This window comes from Protopterus annectens, chromosome 10.part0 (assembly GCF_019279795.1).
Source record: "Protopterus annectens isolate FY-2018-M chromosome 10.part0, PAN1.0, whole genome shotgun sequence".
Classification (NCBI taxonomy): domain Eukaryota; kingdom Metazoa; phylum Chordata; order Ceratodontiformes; family Protopteridae; genus Protopterus; species Protopterus annectens.
In genome coordinates, this window is record NC_056744.1 from 49,927,804 (window position 1) to 49,948,850 (window position 21,047).

At 39.4% G+C, this 21,047-nt stretch overlaps 1 protein-coding gene across 8 annotated transcripts in view; it reads left to right on the forward strand.

Moving 5' to 3' along the window:
• Positions 1 to 21,047, forward strand: part of SEPTIN9 (septin 9) — a 2,307,078-nt gene that overhangs the window by 1,879,898 nt on the left and 406,133 nt on the right. The gene's annotated exons all lie outside the window — the stretch shown is intronic.

A 21,047-nucleotide genomic window follows, 5' to 3' on the forward strand; every position in this document is an offset into this window, starting at 1 on the left:
TCACAACTCCTTAATTTTTCAGAATATTTTTAGTACAAGAATATACAACAAAAAAATGGTGGAGGCAGTTTAGGACATACCCATTCAAGCTTTCTTATGATACATGCCTAAGTATTTATTTATTTATCTGTCCTTTGTTTAGTAAACATTGCATGGTGGCAGAGTTATTTATGTTGTTTCATAACTTGAAGGTGAGGTGTTTTCATTATGATGATCTTGGTCACTCTCCATTTCTTCTGAGACACATGACTGTGTCTGCAGAAGTTGCTTACATCTGCACTGGAAATGTTTTGACACTTCCAAGGATTTGTTGCTTAGCTTGTCTGTCTATAGGCTGCCTGTCGCTGTGTGTTGGTGCATGTCAGCAAGAGTGGTATTCTGTGTTAGACTGGTTTCTGTTTCTAGCTGTGTTTTTACTTTAATCTTCAATTTAAATTTGACTGTGATTATTACATTTGCTTGATAGTAGAATGAAACTAAGTCTTTTGTCTGCAAGTTTCACTAAGCCTTTCTAATATGCCTATTTGTGTTTTTTCCAGCTGTGTCGATGCTTTTTGAATGGTTCTGTGGATTCCTTTTTGCCATCCTTTCCAGAAGTGCATTTCACAGGTCCAAAATGGTTTCTCTTGAAAAGAAAATAAGGTCTAGGGAGTAGTAGTTAGTTAGTCCCTGTAGTCAGCCCATGCCTTCTCTTATCTTTCTGCCTGTTTCCTGACAAATGCCCCTTACATTTTTCTAATATGATCTCATGCTGCAATATTCTGTTCCTTCTGTTTTGTGGTCACAAGTGAGAAGAGATCTAGCTCCTAGCTCCCCATCCTATGGAACTTTATGGTAGATTTCCTATGAATTCCTTCAATTGACTTGATGTTTTTTTTCTTATATAGCTTCCATAACTGTATGCTGTACTTAAGTTGCAGTCTTCCCCCAAAGGCAGCAGAGTGGAAGCATTATCTCTGCTTCTGGAATCTTCACCTGAGGATATACTCCAGTGCTCTGTTTACTGTGGTGACTACCCTCTGTGCTCCAATTCAGATGTGATAACTACATCCAAATTCTTTACCTACTCTCTAGTCGTCTGTTCCCATCCTACCAGTTCATAGGTTCATACTAGGCTATCGGCCCTAGGGCCTATACAAGCCTAGCCGTAACAATTCCCTGGCTATTTCTTCCCACACTGTTTACTTTATACCAGGTTGTTGGGACTCATGTCCAGCAGTCTCCATATCTTTGTCTGAACCTCTGCTACAATCTTTCTGCCCATTTACTCAGCCATCCCATGTCCTTTTTTTAGTCCCACATATCCTGTTTTTTCAGTCTCTGCAAAGAGATTGATCTGTTCTGCTTACCCTAAGATATGTTGGAGACAATTATACTGAAGGCAACTGGACCCAGGACAGGATTCTGTTGTGCTCTTCTGGACCCAAATATTTAGCCATACAGCTATCTAGTTCCCTGTCTTAGATCTATTCTCAAGCTTCTAGTCTTTGCCTTTGTTGGGACAGTGTCAAAGGCATTTGCTGACATTTAGCTAGGCTGTCTACTAGTACTACCTTGTCAAAATTCTCTCTAACACAGTCCTAGAACTGGATCATAATTGAATGTTTCTTCTGACCAAGAACCATCTTAGTTGCTGTTGTAGAGAATATTGCCAACCTTCTGTTTAGGTTTTTCTCAATGACTTTCATTACCAGCATTAAGCTACTTGGTCTGCAGTTCCCTGGACTTTTGTCTGCTCCCCATCTTGTATTAGACTTCAAAAAACTGCCGTCTTCTACTGCTGTGGCACTAGCCAGTTACCCTTTGGAGATTTTAATCGGAGGTCTACTAACACTTTGGTCAGATTTCTGAGGAATCTAGGAGATGGCTGTGCTTTATCCTCCATAATGGCAAATAGTTCCCCCTTCTACTTGGACAGAAAGTGAAGAGGGTTAGTCTTTTAACCCCGTCTGTTCATCCTTCCTCTGTCCATGTCAGCCTCCCCTTGCATTCTTTTATAAATACTAAAGCAAAGTTTTCATTTAGTTCCTTTTTTTTCCTCTCTTAACCAGAGATAGCCCTCCCATCTTTGTTCACTGTGTCCAGTTCTTTCCCTCCCTACCTTCTTTCTACTGCACTTCTTTAAAAGCCCGTGCTTCCCATTTTGATCCCTTCTGATAATGTCCTTTAAACTTTAGTGTTTGCTGCTTTTGGCATTGCTGTTGCCTTTTGACTAGAGTCAATGTGTCTTCCTCCTCCTCACTAGCGCCTTACCACATGTGGTGGGCTTTGTATTTTGCCTTAATTGCTAGCATCAAGTACACTGGCATCTATTTTGCCTCTTCTCTCACAATCGCCCATAGCCTGAGGATATCATCCATGATCCACTCCTGCTGCTTGTTTTCTGCCAGTCTGATAACTCATCCTTGAACACCTTCCCAGGACAGCATCGATCAGTCTTATAAATTCTCACGCCATTATATTTCTAATTATGTGCTTATAGGTTCTGAAATTTGTTTAGATAAATTGCAAGCAGCTTAGACACAGTTAACTTGTTTCTCCCATGTTCTTTGTTCTGTACTAATTTACTGGCATGTATATGCTGTCTTTATGGCTAGATTTGTGCCTAGCAGACATATCTTTCTCTTAACAGGTGAATGAGTCTGCATGTTTGTTCACTCTTAAGATGTTTTTATCTTTACAGTGCTGAGAAGCTTGTCTGAAGCTCGTCCCAATTATTGTTCTGATTGTGTGATCCAGCACTTTCCATTGTGATGGAAATTAGAAATAAAAAAGTCTCGAGTGGTACTTGAACCAAGAGCTTTCAGTGTACCTTGTTGCTGACTGTAAAAACTGAATAGTCAGTGGTTCTCTAATTAGGCATGGAATTGGGTCATTGCAATAAAACTTTTTTTTCCCGCTAGCTAGAATTACTGTGATTTTTGTCATAAAGGTCGAATTCCACACCCACACAACACACTTTTCAGGCTTGTTAAAATGTCAGTGCTTTGATGCAAGTGCCAGTCTTGCTGTGACACACACACTTTGCAAGGTTTTGATTACTGATTAAATAATGCACTCGTACTGTAGTGAGTGCATGTGTATAATGCCATATGTTGTGCTTCTGATAACCGCGTATAGAAATGCAGATCTTCTCCTGTATTTATTCAGAATACAAGCTTCTCTTTACTTTCCCTGCCCAACAGCAACCGGCTGCTACTCTAACAGTAACTACTAAGAACCCATTCCTTTGTCCCTTCACACAATTTGGAAAACTAACAATATACCCACTTCCTCAGTATTATAATTCTAGGTTTGGAGCTTTGTGTCCCGTATCTATAATAAAGTAAAGCAACCTTTTTTCTCTCTTTTTAAAAATCATGATTATTTTGAATCTAAACGTAGGTTACCTAATGAGTGCCAAACCCTGTAAGTTTAAATTCTTTTAGTAGGTGGACACTAGTTGATGCCAGTTGCCTAGTCTTGCAGCTGAAATAGAAACTCATTGCTACTCTCTGATTTCTCATTTTTCCATTGCTCTGTCCACTGCTCCATTCACACCTTTCTCTCTAAACGGAACTAGCCCCACCACACCTTTTACCCCCCCAGTACACTATTGTATATAATTTCCTTGTCTTTAGTGAACTGTGAAGTGGTGGCATTTCAGTTGCAGTGGTGTTTCAGATGATATTTTAGCTACGAGCAACAACATGCCCATTTTAGATGTTTTGGCAGAAATTGTTTAATGCATCATTTATTTGATTTAATTTCATGATGCTTTTTTATTCTGAAATAACAAATGGCAAGTCAAATGGCATCAGAAGTATTTTGGATCTAACCCTCAGAATGGTTTTGGAAGGACAGCTATATCTCGCAGAAGATAATGCTGCTCTGGAACAGACTCCATCCACATAAAAACAAAGCTCATCCCTGTCCATATTCAAGTGTAAATTGGATCTGTAGATGGGGAAAAGGAAAATTTACCAAAGGACCACCCGCACTACTACTAATGGACAGAGGCATCTCCTAAATGCTTTATCCCCTGTGTTCCCCCAAATTACTTATGGCTTGATCCCAGTTTTTTTATATTAGGGGTAATATAATTAGCAACCATATGTAAGGCCAGTCTATAACCAGATTGAATAGGTTAATTTAAGCACAAAAAGGGAAATTGGCTAGGCTTAAAATGGATCGCAGAAGGTAGCTATGGTGCCTATCTATGAACTTATGAGGTAGTAATTTCTGAACTAATGAGTAAAGTATCAAATCATTACCAATTGTTATGGTCATTCTTTTTGCCTTTAAAGGTACAGTTTTACATATACTTTTAGAGATGCAGTTATTTCCAGAGCAGGATCTTACTTTTTTTCTTCATGAAGTGGCATCCTGATTACAGTTTATAGCATTAAACCAACCCTGCCTTAAATCTGGTGAAGAGACTCGGACACCTTCAAATTGGTGAAAACTTTCAATTTCTTCATCTCGTATTTCAATTGAGAACCTCATACATAGTTCTCAGCTAGTACTTCTCGCAGTTCTTGACAAAGCCAAAAATAATTGGGGGATAAAGGCCAAAAAGCAGGGATAATTTGTAAATATTAATTACATTCACTTAAACAAGTTACTATAAAAATACATTTTTGCATCTGCATGCATTCTCTGAAGAATATTTGTGTCTTTCGGCTTTTTCCCGGTTAGGGGTCGCCGCAGCAGAACTCCGTTCCGCTAATGATTGGCAGTTGATTTTTACGTACCGGCTTGCCAGGCCTGATGCACAACCTTCAACGAAGGTACGCCCATTCACGCATGTCTCCACGTGGAGGAAGCTCTAGCTGATAATCGAACCGGACAGCGTCTTACTGTGAGGCGACAATTCTCTGAAGAATATGAAGTGTGAAATTCTATCTGACATTGATCATAATCTTGAATGATTTAACATAAATTCAAAATTTTGTGAGACTTTAAAATATGAGACAAAATCGGGGGCAATTGTGCGCTTTGACCATGTGATGGGTGATGGTTTTTATATTCTGACCAAGGTTTATTTTGTGCCGTCTGCTTTGCAAAGTCAGTTTCTCCGATGGATAGATACAGATGTTTTCATCTTTCACTTGGTGTTCAATTGAAGTTTTTTGGAATTTGAAGTAGAAATATTTAAATCAAGGAAGCTCCAAACTTATGTTTGGTATGTCAAACATTGTGGCTTTCGAAAGCTGCATCTAAAACACAAGGTATTGTCTTTCTCTTTGGAGTACCTGGTTGTAGTAATGACCATTTTCTTATCTAGAGAAAAACATGATTCTTGTCTTCCAAAGAAAGATTTAGCATGATATAATAACCTCCTTCCTGGGCAAAAACTGCTTAAAACCAAACTACAACCTATCACTGCAAGCCGTTCTGCAGAAAACATGGTGTCAGTTACATATACATACAAAAATGTTAGGAATAAAAATAAGGTCTCCAAAGGTCCACCTCATGCATTAAGTAGTCGTTTAACATGCGATGCCAACCCCCCCCTTGTAAGCATATATGATTTCCTGCTATAAGTACAAGAGACAGATTTGCAGGTCCAGATGGTCTGAAAATAAATTTAAATTCAAATTAGAAATCTGAATTTGAAGTGTTTTTGCAGATTGGGTTTCACCCGACCCCCAACTCTGATATGAAGAGTTACACACCAGGGTAATACTAAAAGATACTGCAAGCTCAGACTTCGTACAAATATAAGGGAGTATGTATTTCTAGCCCTTAGAATTTTAGCAGGCATCCAAATATTTTATGTACCCGACTGCATGAGATTTTAATGTAAAATGAATAAGGTGCAATGGAGAACAGCTTTTGAAAACCACCAGTACTCAAGTTTAATTTTGTCATTGCAGCCTATTTGCTTAATTCCCAGTAATGAGCTTTGGTTTGATTCAGAAGTTGGATGCATATCTCCAAGTCCAGTACTACCTTTGTAAGAAGTGGGTTAACTAACATGTAGGCTTAGTGCAGAATATAGTACTGCATTACTGATGTAATGTTGGTACACAAAAAAAGGATTTGTAGGGAGCACACTATGAAAGGAAGATATTCAGAAAGGACATCATTTTGGGTTACTGTAAGGTATACTAATGTAACGCTGATGCATAAAAAGGAGTCTCAAATAGGGTGGTTATAAGTATGCTGCTCTACATAGCAGGATAGTTTTCCACAGATTATGCATGCAGATATTGGCGAATAAGATTATTGGTATGTGGACAGATTGGGGAGCTGCCTGATTCAAAGGCACAAAAACACATGCACATCTATAAAGCAATTTATGCAGCAAGGTTCATAGCAAGGTCAATACACGTTACACTGGAGTAACGGGGAAATGGGTACAGCTTAAAAATGACTGTTTCAACATGGTACAACCATAGTTTAAAGTGAGAGTAGCCAGAAGGTACAAGCCCGGAATCTAACATGTTATGACATGCTGGATACCTTGGGCAAGTTAACGCTTACCAGACACTGGTAAGCTAGTTATGGTAGATTTTTTGGAAAACTTCGGGCATGATAAGCTCATTTCTGTAAATACAGCCATTTTGCAGCTCTGTAAAAGCAGCCCACTGGAAAGTTCTCAAAATGTAGAAGTCATTGTCCTGATATGTACATCAGTTATTCTGCCCAGTAATTAAATGTGGTCAGAGTACTGTCAGCCCAAACAGGAAGAGTAGGACTGAGCAGTCAAGTAACCAGCTTTCCTCCCTTTTGGTGGGGAAGTGGATTCCTTTGGCAGAAGAACGTTCTCTGGTGGATACCAAGGGATAGTCTCTGAAGAAGAGTTAAGTGTCAGGTATGCCCACAACAACATTTATGAATTTGTTTTGGAGTAGGAGAAGTCTCCTCTCATCAAAGGTTTCCCTGCCTTTGTCAGGTTCTGTTAACTGATTCTGACCTTTCACCTTCTGACATCTGCTACATTTCCAAGTCTTTCTTTCTGATCTTGACCTATATTCATATCTGCTGCTGTTTTACAGCATACCTCATTTTCTTTCACCTTATCCGTTATGTATTGCATCATTTTTGACACGTTTTGCAGTAACATATCTGTACATAAAAACCTTTTATATCATTATGTAACTTTTTTTAATCCCTTTTGTGTCATAACTAAAGATTGAAAAAGAAGTGCAGGTTTTACCTAAAGGAAGTACTGCAGAACTGATGGAGGAGTATGTAATGTGCGAGGACAAGGGTCTCCCCCACCTTCGCACACATACATTGGAGATCCAGGCCATACAATTATGGATTCCACCAGTGTAAAGTACTTTTGTTTGGTTCTAAATGTACAAATACTTGATACTATGATCTGTACTAGAACCCATGTCACTGACTGTATAGTTTGCTTTGCCCCTCACCCATTTCATATTATTCATACACTCACATCTGCATGCATGGTCTGATAAGGTCTGTGATGCTGATACAAATTGTGCTGCTCTACCATTAACCCTTTGTCATTTCATTGATGTAACTCACTTAAATTCTAGCAGTTTACTCCAGGGGTTTGATAATATGCTGCTGGACCTAAACCCTGCAGCGGCACTGGGTTGGATTCCAATTACCTCCATTTATCTACTGTGTGACCGAACAAGTCGCAAACGAAGACACTGCTCCTGGGTCACTCTTAAAAAGTAAATGTGAGCCCAGTCGGGTTACTTGATTAATAAATAAATATATATGTAAAATAAATAAACAGTGTATACCAGTTGGACACAGAATGGACCAACCCTCTGAATTCCAGCCATTAAAATGCCTTTCCATATTCCGTTTATAATGAAAATGCCTCATTGTTTTAATTTTACTATTAATAAAATCTGTGTGTTGCTGAAAGAGAGAGGTGTACAGTCCAGAGACAAAACACTGAATTCCCTGCTTCTGTGCATCAGACACAGACGAGACAACATAATGTTTGTTTTTTTGGTATCCTGGTCTGCAGTGATGACAAAAGTGCAGAGGGAGAAGAAACAACCTTCCTGCAAAACACAATTATGTCAGTATGGCAGTGTCCATTGTTTTGGGGAATAACCTATAAAAACTATCCACTTGAAGTGATGCGGAGCATTTAGTACTGTAGTAGTAGTACTTTTTTTTCAGTAACTCTGTTTTAGAATTGCCTTTTCTATTGAATTGTTCAAAGTCAACCAAATGTTGTTATTTTGCAATTCCACATTCACTTTACTTTACTACCATGCATGTGGATATCTGGCAAAACTTTCTGTTTAATGTTTGCACTTTGCAGGTACATAAGAGTAAAACATTAACATGATTTACATCTTTGTAAGAGTGAACACTAGTATGTTTGTCTGAACTGCTTGGCATGTTGATCAAATCTGGTTTTGCATAAAACTTGACATTTTTCTGCCGGAGAAACAGGTTATTAAGAAAGAGTAAGGAACAAATATTTTAAGTTTTGGATTTGAAATAGTAATTTATAACCAGTTTGACAGATCTGATTAATTTGGAATATTATGATAATGGATAACCAGTTTGACAGATCTGATTAATTTGGAATATTATGATAATGGATCTGTGTGTATGTGTACACATACATACAACCCCCCCCCCCCCCACACACAAACAATGCGTGTGTATATGCATGTCTGTTTAAAAACATAGAATGACCCAAATGTCAACAAAAAATCTTCAAAACTACACACACAGACATGCACCAAGCAGCAAGGTGGGGTCTGCCTCCCCCACCCCCTGTTAATTATGTATGCTAACTCCAAGATCACATAGCTCTTGGTGGGGGGGGGGTGTATACCCACTGGACATGTGCCGCTTTTCAGACGGGTGAGACAGATCATTGTCTGGTTAAGTGTCTTGCTTAGTGCCACACAGTAGGGAAATACATGCTGAAGGAATCAAACTCTACAACAGAAAGCAATTCATTAACTTTAATACTTTCATAGCCTTAATTCTCAGCAGTAAATCAGTACTATAACTTTTCTCTCAATTTTTTTTTTATTGCAACTCGTATTCCTAAGCATTTTGGATCAGAAAGAGCAGTAACACAAAAACTTTTTCTAAAAAAAAAAAAAAAAAAAAGATGAATATTTGTTTTGTTGCTGTTTTTGTTTCAGGAGGAGCTGCAATTAGTGACTTGTCATGTTTATCCTGAACATTTAGATTGTGACTAATGGCAGAAGGCACAAAAGTCTTTGTAGTGTAGAATCTAGTATTACCTCTCTCTCTCTCTCTCTCTCTCTCTCTCTCTCTCTCTGAACTAACACTATCAGAGTACGTCTTAAGATGTTTACAGAAAATATTTCACTAGACTTTGAAAGACTATCCTGTAATCTTGACAGCACCAGTCTGTTTAGTACAGAACCAGTACAGGCTCGCATTCTGAATGGGTATCTCAAATATAATATTCATTCACTCCTCAATGTTTTAGGTCTTTGAGACTGTGTTGTCTTGTAATGGGAAGAAAAGCTAATTTGCAGAAGTTTTCTGACAATGTTTGTGATGATTTCCCTAAAGGAGAAGAAGGTGCCCTTACGCAGGCATTTGCAGCTTGTGAAGATTTTTACTGGTGAAGATAAACAAATTAGTTTCTTGCATTCCAAGCGGTGTTAGCATTCCATTTTCTGAAAACAAATTTAGGAAACAAGTGAAGGCATAGTGCAAAGGGAGATAAATGTATAAAAAATGTGTCCAGGTTTGCTGAAATCAGTTCAAGAGCTAATTAAAATTTCTTCATAGTATTTAAGATGAATCTGAAAGATTATAGTGGTGGGATGTTATATGGCTCAGAAAAAGTAGACACACTACGTTTTACACCACACTCCCAACAACTGATTATTTGATAGCATGGATACTGCTGACCAGTTTACTCCTCTGCATCACTATATAACATGCCATACTCCAGGCGATGAGCGCCTCTTGACATCTGGGCCTCATGAGTTTTATGTCTGTATGTGTGTGTATGTATGTAATCTTGTATTTGTGTGTATCTGATCATAGTATAAATTAACTTAAGCTTTTATCCTGTTTTGACTGGGTTAGTCCCAGTATGCTAATAGCTGATGTGTCATTTTTACTACTAGGTGAAATTTGGCCAGGGCATCAAGGAACTTACCTTTATACTTTTTGATAAGTGTTTGTGGGATCTTTTTTACATTGGCCTGAGCTGCAACAACCATCTCAAGCAGATGGGACCTTGGTTTTAACATCTCATCTGAAGGGTGGTACACTCAAGAGTGCAGTAACCCCCCCGACCCCCCAATGGTGCACTGCAGAGTCAGCAGTTCATCTGTCTCATGTGGGGAATATGCAGCCTTCTGCAGCAAAGCTGAGTGCGGTACCTTTTTAAAATCACTCACACTGCTAAGTGCCAGAACTAGAACAACTAAGTTTTAACATGCATATGACAAAAAGAGATGGTGGGGTTTTAGTGTAAATATCCCAAAAGGAAATTTGTGGTCTTTTATACAAAGTATACCTCCATAACAATAAATCCAAATTTGTTTGAGTACTGAATACTCACTCCCCTGCCCACTTTAGTAATGCATGCTAACTCCTATCCCTGCCTCTAACTCTACACCTTATCTTGTGCAGCAGTATATACTCAAAAAAGCTACATCTGTCGCATTAGCTAAACCTTTGTCCTTACCCTAACCTTCACATGCACACACACACTGAAGCTATGCCTAACCCTCAAAAGTATGCACAAACCCTCCCACATCTATCCAAAATCCACATAATTTTTTTGTTTAGACGGATATTAGAAGTATGTGCATGTGGGTCTACTTTAAAACACCCCTGAACCCCCCCATGTGTCGGGCTGCTCCCCCCACACTCCCTGCAAATTAAATACACCAACTCCAAGATCTCACTACAGTGGAGGAGGTAAATTTCCCATTCCCCACTGTATTGCAGTCTGCATACAGAATATACAAATAATATCCCAAAACATGCACCTCTATTTTCCTGACATGTATTTACTGCCAAAATAAAAACTTACTCCTCTGCTCCCTTATCCATCACTTTCCACAACATTATCATGACTTCTTTCAAACTAATAAATCCATCACTCAAACACAACAATGCTTAACCATTATGTGACAAACTTTTCAAAGTCAAAGTAAACTTTATTGTCATACAGATCAAAAGTGCGTGTCACTGCACGGAAGTTTGGTACTCGGGCTCGTACCATAAGAATTATAGTTTACAGAAGGAAGATTAATAATAATTTAAAATACTGAAATAGAAATCAAAAAATAAGATACTAAAAATAAATGCAAAGTATAAAATGTAAAGTGAGATATGTAGATAACAATGACATATTGCACATAAATAATGTTTGTTTACCCATTTAGCAGGTTAGGCTATGGGTTTGTTGTTCAGTCTGATAGCACGTGGGAAGAAGCTGTTATGGAATCTGGATGTCCTGCATCTAATACTTCCTTGTTGGCAGGAGTTTGAACAGTCCATTGGCCGGATGATATATATCCCTCAGTAGTTTTCAGACTCTGCCATAGCATCTGTTTGAATATATGCCCTGTAGGGACTGAAGGCTGGAGCCAATGATTTTTGTGGCTTGTTTAATCTTATCCAGTGCCTTCCGATCGGCTTGAGAGCAATTTCCATACCAGACAATGTTGTTTGTCAGTACTCTCTCAATTGTGGCTCTGTAGAGGGTAAGTAGGACATGTGGGGGGAGGTTAGCTCTACGAAGTCTCCTAAGGAAGTGGAGACATTGTTGGGCTCTCTTTAGAAGGTAGGAAGTGTTTGTGGCCCAACTGAGGTCTTGCGAGATATGTATCCCTAGGAATTTGGTGCTGTTAACTCTCTACACTGTGTCACCATTGATGACTACAGGGGTGTGTGGCTTATTTACCTTCCTAAAATTGATTATGATTTCCTTGGTTTTCCCAACATTTAGTGCTAAGTTGTCAGTGCACCATTGAACGAGTTGGGTCACCTCCTCCCTGTAGGTTCCCTCATCTTCCTTTTTGATAAGGCCGATTACTGTGCTGTCATCTGCAAATTTGACGATTCTGTTTGAATGATGCTTAGCTGTGCAGTCATGTGTTAGAATTGTGAAAAGAAGTGGACTTGAGTACACAACCTTGTGGGACCCCGGTGTTTAGGGTGATGCTATTTGTGATGTTTTCCAGCTCAAACTATTTGTGGCCTTTCAGTCAGGAAGTCGAGGATCCAGTTGCATATTTTGTTTTCTATGCCTAGATTACTCAGATTAGTCAGCAGTTGTTGTGGAATTTACTTTATTGAAGGCAGAGCTGAAGTCTATGAACAGCATGCGTACAGAACGGTCCTTATTTTCCAGCTGGTCCAAGGTGTGATGAAGTGTTAAGGCTATGGCATCTGCAGTAGAACAATTTGGCCTGTATGCAAATTGAAAAGGATCTAATGTAGCAGGTAGGCAGGATGTTATGTGCTACTTGACCATTTTTTCGAAACACTTCACTACTGAGGTAAGTGCAATTGGCCAATAATCATTTTATGATGCTGGAGATGGTTTCTTGAGCATTGGTCTTGAAGAATTTGGGCACTTTTTCGTGGCTGAGAGATATATTGAAAATGTCTGTGAAGACTGGTACCAGCTGATCAGCACAGTTTTAAGTAGCCTCCCTGGGATCATATCCAGACCAGATGCTTTGCCTGGGTGAACCCTATGTAGGTTCCTGCGTACCTCTTCCAAGTTGAGGCATAGTGATGTGCCATCTGCGTTGGTCGGTAGCCTCTTTTGGTATGGTTCTATTTGATTCCTCGAATCTACTGAAGTAGATATTTAGTTTGTTTACAAAGTCTGGGTTATCATCACAACATGTGGATGGTGGCTTATAAGTTTGTGACGTTTTGGATCCCTCTCCACAGCTGCTTGTGATCTTTCTTTTTACTGTACAACTTGACAATTTCTCTTAAACAGCAAAACGTACCATCCACCATGTTTGTTTACTACATGCTACAACTTTTTAAAGTGGTACCATGACACTTTCAATGATACAAGACTAAATGATTTAAATTTTCATTGTTATGTAATTTCGAAGTTCTAACTTTTCACTGTTCAGAACTTTCATTGTTATGGTCTCAATTTTTTTTGTGGTTGGACGTTATAGTAATTCAGTGTTTTGAAGTAGACCCGTGTGTGTGTATACAAAAATTATATGGATCAATGGCTGTTAGTGTTTCAACTATCAAGTCTTACAGTATTGGGAAGAAAAAAAAGCTCCTTTACAGGGAGGGGCAGCCCTCACATGCAATTTATGTATACCAACTCTGAGATTGCACTACGTTGTAGAAAGCTTAAACTCACAATCCCCACAAATACCACTAATCACCATAAAAGCCAAGTTGATGTTCTGAATGTTTGACCAAAGAACGTTTTATATTTTGAACATTTCATTTGATCAAAAGGCAAAAACCCATAAACATATGCAAAATGATATACATACACACGCACCTACATGTATGACTGAACATATATTTTTATTTTCATTTTGTGCTTCTGCAAGTGTCACTGGGTTGATTTTCCACTGTGATGTACCTGACACTGTGCTTTATTTGAATACTTCCTGCATTAATCTATATTTTCTTTTAGCAGTTTGTATCTGTGTGTGTGTGTATATGTGTGTGTATGTATGTATGTATGTATGTATATATATATATATATATATATATATATATATATATATATATATATATATATATATATATTAATATAAAAAATTTTTTTGGTTCCAAATGTATTGTAGATTTATTTCTTGTATATCTTCTGAAGTGCTTTATTCTGTATTAATCTTGTACTGTGCTCATAATGCCATAGTATGAGCTAAGCTTCTGAACCAAAATTCACACAAAAATAAACTCCAATCTTTCTTGCAATTGTTAAACAACTATATTGAAGATCAGGAATAAAGGAAAAAGGAATTCGGTACAGTAGTAAATTTTAAGTTTCATCTTCATAGATCTGGCACACTGTTGGTATGATTTTACTGCTTCTGCTGTTTAAAACAAAAATGGCGACTACTAGCCCATGCATGAGTTAAATTGTAATGCTGCTAATTAGCTTCATCTTGTGGTCCTGGCTGGGATTCTGTCAGATTCCTTTTGCTTACTGTGTGACTCTGCAGAAGGCATTGTACCAGACATTGCTCCCAAGTAGTGCTTGAGAGGTTGTGTCTGAGCCAAGTTACTGTAGGTTACCTTGTTACCGAATAAGGAAAACGTGAATGGCAGTATTTTGAGGATGGTTCGTGTTCATTTAACTTGTTGCTATATGGTTAGAGTTTTGTCTCACCTCCATATAAGCACAGTAAGTCACGTGTTTTGTATAGTTATTGCCTGTAAACCGTAGTCCTATTGTATGTCAGACTACTAATCTAATGCTAGATGTCGAAGAGGTATTATGGGATTTCCCAAGACTTTATTCCAACTGAAGACTGTTTTGTAGCTAAGAATTGCAACGGTGTAGATTGTGATATCTTGGGTTACTAAAGGCTTTAGAATCCCTCTCATGGAGGATCATGATTGGGTCACCACTAATAACTATTTTTCTAATGTATTTGAGAAAGGGATTAAAGAAATTCACTCAACTTAGTGTGCTGAAAAAATAAATGTAAGAAAAGGAAGAACACTTGGCTCTGCCTCACAGACAAGCTTGCATCATGGTTGCAGTCATACCTCTCAACTGTCTAGATTTTTGCTTCATATTTTGGGTCTGTTCCTCGTAAAATCTGAGTTTTTTTCGATTTTTGTGGCAAATCAGTAAGGACTGAATTATGACAAGCATTTGAATTTCAGACTTCATATCCTTCAGAATGTGCCTGGTGAGACAAGACCTTTTATTCTAGCAAATTTCTAAGAGCAGTATTTTAAAATTTGTCCTTTTTCGGGGCTTTGTCCCCCATTATTTTTGTCTTTGTCCAGATTGTTTGTGCTAAGAGATAGAGCTTTGTGCTAAGAGATAGAGCTTTGTGCTGGCTCCAACAGCATTAAAATATGTAATTCCTTCTGCATCATATCTCTAAATCTCTTGGTGCAAAAATATTTGGAAAAGCCAAAAGTATTGGGGGTGGGGGGTAAAAACCCAATAACTGAGACATATTTTAAATTATTGCTATTTTATAAATTGAGACAGTTGTAAAGGATGCTCCATTAGCATGCATTTTCTGAAGGATATGAAGGTTGAACTTCATTAGATAGTAACTTTGGTCCATTACAAATATGAATAGACCACACACACACACACACACACACACACACACACACGCATATGTTAAGATAAAGCTGAATTGGATTCTTACCACTGTCTGCTGTTTGTGCTGTAGTGTGACACTAGAGTATAACAATGGTGAAGGGTGTGGTTTTGTAGAAAGGTACTTAGTGGCATTTCTCCCATTTTTGGAGTATAATCGTGACACTTGTAGGTACTACAAAAGTTTGTTAAACACCCTTCTGATGTTAGAAGAGTACATCAGAGACGTTTAGTCATTGTGAATGTGTTTTGCTTGTTGACTGCTAATTTCAAACACACATCATAGAATCTCTAAAAATGAAGTATTTTGTAAGGATTCCTGCAAGTATTTTAAGAAATTTTATGAAATCATATGATGACCAAATACTCGCATTTGAGTAAAATGCAGTTTAGCTTTTCTTCCTCCATAGGTTCATAGGTGTGTACTAGGCTAATGGCCCTGGGGCCTTTACGAGCCTAGCCATAGCATTACCCTAGCATAGTGCCACCCAACTTTAGTCCCCAGTGCCTCTGTTGAGTAGAACCACTGGAGTTATCCCTGGGGTGAATTTTCTGTTTCCCATCCACTCCTCAAGATTTCTCTTGAAGAGGGTCAGTGAGGTGCTCTGCTTGACATGTATGGGAGGTCTGTTCCATAGCATGGGCAGCCTCTGGGTTATGAACTTGTCCCTCTAGCATGTTCTTTTAATTGTTGTAATAAGGTTAAGGTCTCTGTAGCATGTGGTGTGGAGGGATTGGGATTTCTTTAGAGGTAGCATTTCTAACAGAGCTTGGTCAGACATGGCTTTGTAAGTCGAGCAGAGATCGCCTCTAAGTAGGCGATGAGACAGAGAATAGTGGAAGTTTTTTTTGAGTCTGTCCATATAGGACAAGTGTTTAAGCCCTAGGATCCTCTTTGTGAGATACTTTTGCGGCCTCTCCAGTTGTTACAGGTGGCTAGTAAGGTACATGCCAAATGGGGCATTGTATTCGATGATTGGCCTAATGAGGGAAGAGTAGAGGGAGACAATGACCTCTTTCTTCCTGGATGCAAAACCCTTAGTAATGAGATGTGCCACATAGAAGAACTTTCTGACTACAGTGGCAATGTGCTGATCATGGGAACTGGGTTTTTTCCAAAGAGGATGACGACACATTTTTTGGCATTGAGCTTAAGGCCATGGTTCTGACACCAGTCGTTGGTCTCAGTGAGGCCATTCTGTAGGATGTCAGCATCACTTGAGAAGGTAAAAGCTCCCAACTTGCAATTGACTGAACCCTGTGGGACTCCACTCTTGACTAGTCGGTAGTCTGACATAGCTACTTTCACACTGTGGGTTCTGACTCTATCTGTGAGCCAGTTTGCAACCCACCCAGTGATATAGGGGTTGAGTTCAAGCTTAGTGAGTTTTTTCTGTGATTCTTGAGTGGGGAATGGTATCAAACGTCTTGCTCATATCAAGGTAGACTGTATCAACCACTTTGCCTTTGTCCACAGCTCTGCTGACTGACTCAAAGAAGTTGACCAAGTTGAGCAGGCATGATCTAACCTTCACAAAACCAAACTGTGTGGGATCCAGAGTTTGGAGATTCCCTATATCCTTGTTTATTAGGTCCATGATGATGCATTCCATAGCTTTGCATATCAGACTCATCAGGCTAATGGGGCAATAGTGAACAGGGTCTGTAGTCGCTCCTCCTTTGTGGAGAGGGATGACTGTAGCAGTGCACCATTTGGTATGGACAAAGCTTGAGGTGAAGCTGTGATTGAACAGGGTATACAGGTGAGGTGCCAGTTCACTCTGTAGTTCATGTAGAACACAACCAGGGATATTGTCAGGTCCCATAGAAGCTGTATTCTTGGCCTTGGACAGTGCTGTTTTAACCTGTGCAGCAGTAATACTGGGTGCCTGGCAAACTACTGCTGTTGTGATTGGTCATTTTTTTTTTGGGGGGGGGGGCGGGGTAAAGTTGTCACTGAATTGGTCAGCCAGTATACTGGCAATATCTGTTGGCTCAGTATAGGAGGTGCCATTGTGCAGTAGCTCAGAACAAATCTGGGTATTGCCGTGGAGGTTCTTTACATAACTATAGAAGGCCTTGTGGTTGTCTTTACTATCTGCTGCAATTCTGTTTTCATACCTAGCTTTAGAGGATTTGATGAGGGATCTCAACTTTTTCTTGAGGCTGATAAGGGAGTTTTTCCAGTCTTGTGACTTCACCTTATCCTGCATCGGTTTCCTCCTCCTGTTGTAGATATTTATGGCAGGGGACCATCAGATTGGCTTCCTTTTTTTGGAGGAGAGCATCTTTGTTCTATTGGGTATGGCGAGATCCATGCATTTGTGTACGTGTTCATACAGTGCATTGATGTATGATTCTGTGGTCACGCAACTATTCTCCATTTGCATGAGTGCCGTGAAGTTAGCTACCTCTGATTTAGGAGCCCAAAGTTAGCTTTGGAGAAGTTTTTCATAGTGGTTACCTTTGCAGGGGTGGGGGGGGGTTGGGAGGGAGGGATGTGAATTTCCAAGGTGATTAGTTTGTAGTCTGATCTAACCAGGGATGAGCTGACTATTGGTGTAGAGCAACGGTCGCCCATGTTAGTAATGACCAGGTCAAGGATGTTGCTACCTCTAGTGGGGGTAAGAATGAGCTGGTCCAGGGCATTGGAATTAATGAACTCTAGGAAATGTTGGGCAGGTATACTGGTACATGAGTAATTTACCCAGTTAGTGGAGGGGTAGTTGAAGTTGCATAGTAAGAGAGTTAGATTGGACCCTAATATTCTCCAGGGTGCTTAGGAACATGGAGTGCGAGTCTTGGAACATGGTTGGGGACCTATAGCAAGCTACAACCTGAATCTCTGTCTTACCTAATGTTAACTGCACCTGAAGTATCTCTGATGCATTATGTTGGGCTACCAGTGTGGAAGTGTGTGCATCCTTTATGAATATGGAAACACCTCCGGGTTTGGAGTTTCGGTCCAAGTTCTGGGGCCAAAAGGTGTGGAATGAGTTATAGCCTGGTAGTGCAGTGGTGGTTTCTGCTGCCTTGAATCAGGTCTGTGTTACAGCACAAATGTCTATGTTCTCCATTTTAAGGAGTGCTTCGAGTGAGGCATTTTAAGATTTAGACTTCTAGCATTGAGCAGCATGACCCTGATTGCATTTGTTTGTAGCTGTTACTGTGGTAATTTGGTCTTTGGAACATAGCCTAAAAAAGGCACTATAGGGGTGGCAAGAGCCTTGGCCAGTATCTGGAAGCCCAGGGTGACAGATGCAGGTCATCTCTGGCAAAGCATCGAGGTCCGTCAATCATGTCATCCCAGGCAGACAGATACTGGATCCCCTTAGAATGACACCAGAAACATAGCCAATTGTTGAAATCAGTCGTTTTTGCTCATACTGTGGTATCCTTCTGGGTGATGGTAGAATGCTGCTCAGAGCTAGGGTTAAACCTGCCTGGGCTACATAATCCAATAGCTCCTCGATTTGTCTATTTTCATATGTAGTCCAGGGAGGTACATCTTGGGTCATTCACACCCACATGTACAATAGGTCAGGGGCTAGTAGGATTGAGTAGTAATTTGAGCTTCTTGATTCTTCCTCCTTTCTGGTATATAAACCGGGTGCCTGCAGAGGGCTGTGCTTGAATTTACCAGGCTGTGGATGGAGATTCATTAGTGGGACTAGGCAGAAATTCCTCAACTTATCCTGCTCTTGGAATCTTATTTCTTATTTCATTGAATTGCACTTCTGTAATGCTTATTGTTGTACTATACAGTTAATCTACTACATTTTGCACTGTTATAAAGCTTTTTTTTACTGTTTCACTGCATTTATGTACTGTTTTATACTGTTTTAACTGTATTTTTCATTGCTAGATACTGTTTCATTACTCCAATTGCATGTTTACTGAATTACTTAAATGTAAAATGCTTTTTCATACTGAGAGTTGTATTTTCTGTTTGTGAGTGCTCTGTCAGTTTTTTTAGGTTTCTGTGTTCTAGTTGGGTATCATATAACTGACTTGTTTGCAGTTAAAAGCATTCTTTAGTCTCCTTGCTCCTTTATCTGTTTAAAACTTTCATTTAGTGGCTACAGCTAGTAACTGTAACAGTGTGCATTACTGTAATTGCATTTTTATTGAATTACTAAACTGTAAAACTGCTTTTTCATACTGAGACTTATATTTTCTGTTTGTGAGTGCTCTTTTTGTGCATTTATTGTGAGGTTTCTGTGTTCTACTCTGGTAGCATAATCTTAATAGAGGCCTGCTGCTGTCCAGGCCTACTAGTTTTGTTTTAAGTTTCCTGTGTTTCTGGCAGCCATTTTCTGCTCATAGTGTATTGTCTTCATTATTATTGAGAGTAACAGGGTTTCCTGACCTTCTGTAGCATGAGTGATTGTGTAATAGCAGGGGCTAGTAGGACTGAGTAGTAATTCGAACTTCTTGATTCTTCCATCCTTTCTAGAAGTAGCCAAAAAAAGGGTAAAGACCTTTGTTAGAGTTGCTATATTATTGTTGTTGGAATGATTTGACCAAAATTTTCATACTGCTTCTAAATTGGTAGCGGCACATGTGTATTTCATAGGTTGCATTCTGTAGGCTGCCTTAGTATATAATGATGTCAATTAAATGCTGATACGTATTGCAGTTCATGGACTGTGTCTTGTGTTAGGAACCAGCACGTAAAGTACCAAATTGTCTGAGCCTTCATGCAAGGCTTTGTTAGCTGTGCAAATAGTGGTGTGGCAGAGAGCTGTTTCAGCAATTACTGCAACTTGTTCAGTCTTGGCTCTCAACCTTACATACCCAAAATGAGGAACACCAGCCTTCATAATGTGGAACAAATGGGAAAAATGTGGAACACATACTAATGGCTTACTGACAACTTCAACTAGGAGGGTCCTAGGATGGTTACAATATGCTGGTTTTACTTATAAAAAAGATATTTTAATAATTAATATTATTTATTTATATTTTCCTTGGATATTGGTTAAAAAATTCTGAACACAGAATGTGTGCCAGACCCTCCCAATGTAGAACTTTGGGGGATCATGAACGTTTTAAGACCCCAAATGAGCTATGTACCTCATAATGAGGTAAACTTGAGAGGTATGTGTTCAGTCTCTTACTGGCTACGAGACTGGCCAAAGAATAAGGAGGCTAAATAACTAGGGTTGCAAACAGTTTTAGATTTTTTTTCTCAGAGTGTTGTATTTTGGTAAGATATGACATTTCAGTTAGTTTTATTTTATTTTCTTATTTATTATCTTACAGTGATATTGTCCTGACTTGGGGCGGCTGCAGTGGTGCAGCGGTTAGCCTTTCTGCCTCACAGCAAGAGGTTCTCCGGTTTGATCCTCTGCTGGGGTGCCTTCTGTGCGGAGTCTGCATGTCCTCCCTGTGGTCGCATGGGTTTCCTCTGGGTTCTCCGGTTTCCTCCCACATCCCAAAGATATGCTGTAGGTGGATTGGACATTCTAAATTGACCCTAGGCATGAGTTTCTGCATGTGTGTGCATTCTCTGGAAGGTTGGTCCCCGGGCTGGCAACACAAAACCGTAAAAACTCCACCGCCAATCATGAGCGGACAGGTGATACACTGTTGCGACCCCTAACCGGGAAAAGCCGAAAGAAGGATAAGGTATTGTCCTGACTTGCTGTGGCCCTCATTTCAGCCACAGCCTTGGAGTTTGCACATTTCATAGAAGTGGTTAAAACATAAATACTTATTTTACATTGAACATTATACAGACTGAACTTTGTACTACAGATATAATGGGCTTTCTCCAAATATCGCATGCATTTCCAACATTGACATATAGGGGGAGGAT